Genomic DNA, 7,863 nt, shown 5'->3' with positions numbered 1-7,863 from the left:
CTGGAAGGTAACCCCATTATGCCACGTATTTTAGTAATTTCGGTCTCTGTCCTATGTCAACCCACCCCATTTCTATGATTCAGAGACAAGACAGTATTTTCTCTATCTTTGTAGCTCCCAAGAACCTGGCAGAGAAGACATCTCAGTGCATGTTCAGAGATGATGTGAACCCGCTAAACGGCTGACAATAACAAACCCGGTGGGTTTTAACATTTATTTACCCACCCTAATGAGGCCCAGCTATCCTAAGCTTAGCATTATCTGTAGGGCTTTCTAGGCAGGAAATGTGCACTGGAACCCCCTTGTAGCTCCCAAGGAAGGAACCTTTATTGAGTATGTGCTAAGGGCCAGACACAGGCGCTTTCACGTGTGCTCCTAGTAACATACGTTTGGTCCTCACAACACATCTTCATGTTTTAAGCCTATTTTACAGATGAGGATGCTAAGGCTCTGAACGGGTAAGTTGCCCAGCCTCACATCCAGTGAAGCCACTACGGGTGTGGGATCTCAAACACCGTCACCCCAAAACTTCAGACCAGCTCGCTAAATCCCACCTTCATTACCTCCCTACCCAAGGCATGTACCGTAGCTAGTCCTTCCCACGCTTCTGTCATTGGCCCACGTGAAACAGAGGGCAGGCCTGGCCTGTATCTGAGCCTGGACTACATATGAACTGGGTCTTGACAAGACTTCCACGCAAGGTGCTCAGTCGCCCAACAGCTCCTCACAAGCTTGAAGAGCCCCTGCCACCCACTCTATCCGTAGCCCTGACCTTCCTCCAAAGAGACTGCACAGCTTTTCCCCAAGGCTGTGGTCCTCCTCGACCGCAGAACGGTTACCGGGTCGGGACGCAGATTCCGGGAGAGGACACGGGCAGGGGAGGGCGGGGATGCGGCACGCCGGCCGCGGGGACTAGGCGGGGGTCCCACCTCAGCGCGGCCGCAGCGCGCCGTCGGAACTACGCTTCCCAGCCTGCTCCGCTGCGCCGCGCGCCCTAGCGCCGCGCCCGCCGGCCGGGAGCCGCCTGTTGATCGCGGTGCTCACCCGGCCACGGCGCCACCCCTGCTCGTGGCCCCGCTACCTTGGGGCTGACGGACTGACGGCAGGGGCGGACGGACTGACTGCCAGCACCGCCGGCTCCGGGATGGGCGCACCGACGGGTGAGCGCGCCAGGAGTGGGTGGGGACCTGCCGGGGCCAGGCGCTGTCCGCAGCCCCTGCCCGCAGTGCGGGGTGGGTAAGCTCTCGGTGCCACCGGAGGATGCTCCGCGGCGCTCGCTGGGCCGGCGGGGCTTCAAGAGCCCACCTGCCTCTTGCCTCCCCGGCCCGGCGGGCTGCGCCGGGCTGCGCAGAGGACAGCGCTGCGAGGGCGGCGCGGGTGGGAGGCGCCCGCGGGGTGTGGGTCCCACGCCCTGCACTGCGGCTCCGCAGCCACTGCAGCCCGCGGGCCGCTGCAGTGAGGGCGCGGTCTCCTGCCCTCCCCCGGCTGCGGGGCTGGGTTTTTCCACGCTGGGCTTTGTTCCCCACTTTCTCCTCTGCTGTGAACGTTTGACCAGCTCCTGGAGCCTAATGCTTCTCACTGCACCGTTAAAGCGGGCGACTGGGAAGGGTGGGGTGGGGTGGACTCCTGCTGGCGTCTTTTTCTAAGATCCTTGGAGCTGTCACCCGCAGCGCGTTTCAGCCGGGGAGAAAGCAGCATTAAGAGAGTGGCCTGATGCAGGTCCTTGAGACCCTTGTATTTTTCTTGGTTAAAGTAGTGGTAGCATGTGTTCCTTTGAATCTTCCTGACATTTCCCTCTTGACCTGAAGAAATGAAGATTGATTTTTAAATGCCGTAATAATAATGTTTAATAAAAGACTCCTAATGGGAATTTTTACTTAAAGTATTCAAAGGAGGGAAGGTGATGCAGGCAAAATGCAAATTAGCAATGAATACTAAGGCTTCATCTTGCCCATTAATCCTCCGAATCACGAGGTACTTGGGAAGGGAATGAAAAGAACATAGGAGGAGGTGTTTTTAAAACCAGGTTCCTATTCTAGCTCTACCATTAAGGAGCTGAGGGAATCTGGGCAAGTCTCTTCACCTCTCTGAGCCTCTTTCTCCATGTAAAATGGCACGTTTGGGTAAATGAGTTCTAAACCTGTATTCTTGGAAGATTCTCATGTCAGGGAACTGAAGAGATGAGGGTGTTTCTGTTTAACACCCTTATAAAATGCCTGATTGTGACAGAACAAGTGGCTTTATCCTAGTGAGGAGGAAAGATTTTGCAGGGCTGAGGCCATCTAATTTTCAAAAAAACAAAAGTGATTTCCTCTGTCTGGCCTCTGCAGTCTAACCCAATAAGTATGCATTACCACTGTTTTACTTTTTGTAGATTAAATTGGTAGGCAACAACATGTTGTGTTTTTTGGTTTTTCATTTGCTGAAGGTGAAGTGATGAGGTCAGCAGGTAAGGGCGAAGCAGATGTCTCCCCACTGCTGTGTGGAGTGGTCAGATGTGGTCAACACTGAGGTGGGGGAGAAGCCCCAGCAAGAAGTAACCAGAGAGTATATACACTGCAGAAAGAGAGGAGGGGTACCGATGAGTCATTGTGTGAATCATGAACACTACACAGTGGGAGGAATGAGAAAACCAGAACACCAGCACGATGCAAACTCTAATATAACTGATCCAGGCAAGGACTCCTCCGTGGGTACAAAACCTGTGAGTGAAAGGTTGTCAGAGAACAGGATTTTCACATTATTTCAAAGTATCTCACCACAGATTACCTAGGGAAAATGTGTCCTTACCATGGAGAAATGAGGAGGTCATCACTTGAGCCGAGGGATCAAGCTTACCAGCACCTAATGTGAGTGTCTTGTTGGGATGCCATAAGATGGTCATAACTTGCCAGAAAGACTGGAGGAGGTGGGGAGTATTATAGATTAAAATACTAAGTGATATAACAACCAGTTGCGTGTAACAACCAGGTGTAACAACTCAAGTGGTGTAACAACCAGGATGTGTGAACTTCGTAGCCATTAAAGGTAATTTGGAGGCAATTGGGGAAATTTGAACATGGACTGCATGTTAGATAATATTATGGAATTACTTTTAATTTTCTTTGGCGCAGTAGTGGTGCTGTGGTTATGTGTGACACTGCCTGATTCTTGTGAGTATTAGAGGCAATGCGTCATAACATCTGCAACTTTCATCTGGTTCAGGAAAAAAAAGTGTAAGGGTGGGGGAGCAAGCTCAGGAATACAGCAAGTGATGACAGTTGGTGAATCAAAGAGAGTGCTATACACGTGCTTATTATACTATTCCTTAACCGGTGTTTGTAGATTTGAACTGTTTTAAAAAATTGGGGGAGGTCAATAAAGTAAATACATAAAGAGAAAGCATTGTCGGGGAGTGTGTGGTTAGTGACAGGCAGCTCGCTGCATGAATCTGTGAGGAACTCATAGGGTTTCTGTGGCTTCAAGTTCCCAACATATAATCCTATTGGAGGTGTGACTGGGGTCAGGGAAAGGTCCCTTTTTTGGCTCATCTTGGCTGCTGTCTATCATTTTCTTAAGACATCCCATCCCCTAACTCCAACCTCAAAGTACTAATCATTTCCAAACCTTAGAAATTCAAGCCCTACCCAAGAACCATCTTGAAAGCATTGCCCCTTTCCTCTCTACATTCGAGAACTGTGTCAATATAGAAGGAAGTTCCAGGTAGTGGATCTTTTTATTTGGAGTTAGGGATGTGTTGGGGAAAGAACAGATCCAGCTTTTTGACAGAACAGAAGTTGTAGGGTTTCTTCTCATTCCCTTTATTTGTAAATCACATACAACCAAATGTTTTCCTTGTAGACTGTAAGTGGTTCAAAAAGGTTCATAGGAGGTGTATGCAGAAGAGACTTCCTATTTCCAGATCAAGAAGACAGAAATAATTCTTAAGATACAATACATAATTTTATGCAAAACCTTTTGCTGCAAGGATATTTTTACTATTCCTGGGATATATATACTGGGAGTGCCAAAAAAATGTTTACACATGACTTGTATTCATCTTTTATTATCAGCATATATTGAGTATTACAATTTTAATACAGTTTTTTTCCTTTCTTAAAATGTGTATACATTTTTTTTGGCACCCTCTGTATTTATACTTTTATGTTTTGCCCTCCTGTTTTGGCATCAAGGCTACCTCGTCTGTCATGTGTGTCACCAGTATTCCTGGATTCCCCTAGTGACAGCTAGGTGAGTGGAAATGAGAAAGGTCAGCTCTAGGACTGTGACTACAGAAGCTCATGAGAACAGGCACAAGGCCAGCCATGCCAAGCCTGGACGTGAGGACTAAGAAGCAAATCTGAGGCACCAACCCTAAGAAGGAACCAGCAGGCTTTTCATCAGCGTGATTGGAGGGGTCTAGAGTCTAGTGAGCTGGGCGACTATTCAGCGAGTTGGGCAGTGACAGCCATCCCTGCTGTGTCTAGCTGACAACCGTTCTGATTGGGTAGCGCCCATGCCATTCTAGTTGCTAAATATTTTGTATGTCACCTTGGTAAGCAGTCCTGAATCAAGGTGCACATAGTTCCCATACGTCATAACAAAGCATTGGTCAAAACCCAGCTAGGATACAGATGCCAGAGAAAGAGACAAGATAGACTGGTCATAGCCCACATAAGGAGGCAGAGCCAGGAGGGTACCTGAATCAAAAGACAAAAAGGGAACCCATAGCGCCAGTCAGGAAGTGAAAAGTCCAAGGTGAGGGACATGGCTGGCACCAATAGGCAGTTAAAAACTGAAAGGACACAGATACACAAGTGGAAGGCAAGGAGGTAGACAGAAGTCAAGAAACAGGGACTCCTTGGAAAGCAGAATAGGGCCAGACAGAGGGACAAGGCAGCAGCAGGAAGTAGAATCTGCCAAGAGAATTAGAAACCCGGTGGCAGTTTGGTCAGACTGTCAGACTTCCATGCTAAAGAGATTCTGCCCCAGCCAGGAAGCTTCTTGGCTACTTCCTGCCCAGGTGGAAACCTATCTCCTACTTTGGCGCGCCTACACATGACAGCTGACTACCCCCGGCAACACTGACCCACAGCTCTTATAGGATGCTGCCTCTCCATATTCAACATATCCTGACAAGGATAACAGAGGGAACAATACCTCAAATAGAAGATTATCCCCAGACCAAGGACAAACGAGAAATGGCTTTGACGGAAGGCTTGCCTGTGCTAGCACTGCCCCTACTATGCACGTTATGATGTTAAGCATCACCTCCACCTTCTGAGAGAAGTACTGTCCTTTGCCTGTTTTACAGAAGAAGGAACATAGGCTTGGACAGGTGGTCATCCGCACACGGATCTATAACAGTCAGACCCACAGCTGCTTGATGCCAAGACTCATGCTTTTAGTAGTATCCTGTGCTCTTCTGAATCTGGAGGCGGGTGGTCACTAGTGGGCACATTGTGTTTTGTTTTTTTGTTTTGTTTTTTAAACTTTTATTTATTTAAGTGTGTTGTTCCAGGACCCATCAGCTCCAAGTCACATAGTAGTCGTTTCAATCTAGTTGTGGAGGGCACAGCTCACTGACCCATGCGGGGATCGAACTGGCAACCTTGTTGTTAAGAGCACTGCACTCTAACCAACTGAGCTAACCGGCTCTCCAGTTCCCCCCTCCCCCGAGCACATTGTTTTAAAAGAAGACTGTTTTCAGGCATAATTTGAGATATGGCAACTTTTGTGTTATAAATTGGCAAGTTAGGAACAGAGAGTCTCAGCTATAAATCATCATTCTGGTAAGATATGTTCCTCATTCCCCTTTCAGCTTGCTCCTTCCAGTTGCCTTGTCACGTTTTTTTTTTGCCCGAGATTTCCCCCGTATTCCACCCCATTCTCTGTCCTTCATCTCCTGTAAGAATTTTCCAGAATATGGCAGGAGCCATTTGATTGTTTAAAAAAAGAAACAGACTTGACCGTGCTAACTTCAAATAACTAGATTCCAAAATACAGGCTCTATGTTTTGCACACAGCTTTGTGTATTAAATATATAAGATCAATTCAAGTTTTATTGGAGGACATATTGATATGCTGATTTCGTTTTAATGTATTCATTTTAGATAATGTAGATTTGGCTCTTGTGCAAGTTGGTTCACTAATTATTTTAAATTATAATGAAATTGAAGATATGATAAAGAATAATTTCTCACTTACTGACTACCCCACTTGGGATTAAAGCATCACTAGTCGAGTTGAAGCCCGAGTCTCCTCCCTCTCCAGTGAAGTGCTCCTACCCGCCCCCCCCCCCCCAATGTGATGTCTGTCCTTTCCGTGAGCAGTCCTTTGTATCTTTCCTATATAGGTATGTATGCTAAGCAATTTGTGGCACTGTTTTGTCCATTTAAAAAAACTTTTCACTGGGTTCTTACGAGCAGTTTTTGTTTACTCTTTTGTAAAAATTAGTCTCAGGTTTGGATTAGATTTAGTAAATAGGGTGGCTTGTTTGGGCTTTGGTGTGTGTAAGCAGGGCCAAAGGCTGGGTACTTTGTGTTGTATCTCCTTTTCCTGTTTCATCCCACAGTTACACGAAGAAGGTAGTGGAAAGAAAAACAAAGAAAGCCACATCCTTGATTCCGTCTCAGGGCTCCTACCTTTGGGTAACAGGAAGAGTTATTGGAGAGGCCATTTCATCCTTCCTTCAGCTCACATTCTAACTCCCGTTTTCCATTTTCCTAACCGGGTTGGTGTGTGTGCCTACTTGGACTCCTGAAGTTGCTTTTTAGCCTGGCTTCATTCTACTGTGCACTTTTGTATCTTCTTACATGTTGAGTGCTTGCCATGGGACAGATACGCTGCCGGAGGTGAGGCTGCGGCAGTGCTTTGAAAACTTTCCACTGTGGCATTGCTAACAAGAGGAGAGGACAGATGTGAACCCTTGTGGGGCCTGGATGGGGCTAAAGCAGGCCAGCCATGAGCCAGAAATCTGCGGCTTGATTCTAAAAGTTATGTTAATGCTGCATTCTTTACATAGTATATCTATATTTGTTATTTAAAAATAATAACTAGCTTTCCCACAAATCTTTTAGTCAAACTTGTGCTTCAGGAGGTTGCACCATTTTTTTTCTCCTCCAGCTTTGGGAAACTGCCCACCCTGTACCCTGGCACAGATATGCAAGTTGTTTTAACTGGCACTATTATTAACATAGTATTAACATGTTATTGTCAATACTTAACAATAACAATAAGCTCACAGCTAAACCATAAGCACAGCTGGGGCACTGGATATCATTTGTTTTGTTTACTGCTATTGTCCCAGCAGTGTCCGGAAAAGGTGGGCTCTCAGTAGATATTTGTTGAATGAATATACAAACCTGAGCTTGGGGAGGAATCTAAAGAATTTTGACATCGTCCCTGTCCTCTGCGAGTTTGTGGTATAGTTGGAGAGAGAGCCATATATGTAACAGACATGGAAAGATAATGATAGAGCAAGGGATGAAGAGTAAATTTCATAGGCAACTCAAATTTGGAAGCAGAGCCACTTCTGTGGGTTTAGGTGGCCTCAGAAAACTTCCATGACAGAGAGGAGAGGCAGTGAATATAATGGAATGAATGAGCTCTGGACCAGTGGGTCACTTCACCTCTCTGAGCTCATTTCCTTCATCTGACATTTGTTGCACAATATTGGTTGGATGCCTACTTTGTGTCAAGACCTATGCTGAGAGCCAGGATTGTAACAGTGACAAACGATGCAGCCCCCACCCTCGCAGAGATCAGAAAGGAGACCGAGATAAAACAAGCTGATGTAATCAAGTCTAGGAGAGCTCTGCCCAAGGGGTGTGAGTGACATGGGGAAGGGCAGTGGCTCAGACCTTGTCTGGGGGTCCAGTCAAG

The 7,863-nt window shown here is 46.9% G+C and overlaps 1 protein-coding gene across 2 annotated transcripts in view; it reads left to right on the top strand.

Moving 5' to 3' along the window:
• The first annotated feature begins 1,009 nt into the window (after positions 1–1,009).
• Positions 1,010–7,863, top strand: part of TMOD2 (tropomodulin 2) — a 48,513-nt gene continuing 41,659 nt past the window's right edge. The window contains exon 1 of one of the 2 annotated variants that reach the window (XM_033107446.1): positions 1,010–1,160. The gene's annotated coding sequence lies outside the window, so the exon portion shown is untranslated. The remainder of the gene's footprint in view (positions 1,161–7,863) is intronic. The other variant, XM_033107447.1, reaches the window with a different exon arrangement.

Source organism: Rhinolophus ferrumequinum, chromosome 6 (assembly GCF_004115265.2).
Source record: "Rhinolophus ferrumequinum isolate MPI-CBG mRhiFer1 chromosome 6, mRhiFer1_v1.p, whole genome shotgun sequence".
Taxonomy (NCBI): domain Eukaryota; kingdom Metazoa; phylum Chordata; class Mammalia; order Chiroptera; family Rhinolophidae; genus Rhinolophus; species Rhinolophus ferrumequinum.
Note: the sequence above shows the minus strand (reverse complement) of the source record. Positions and strands in the feature narration are given on the sequence as shown.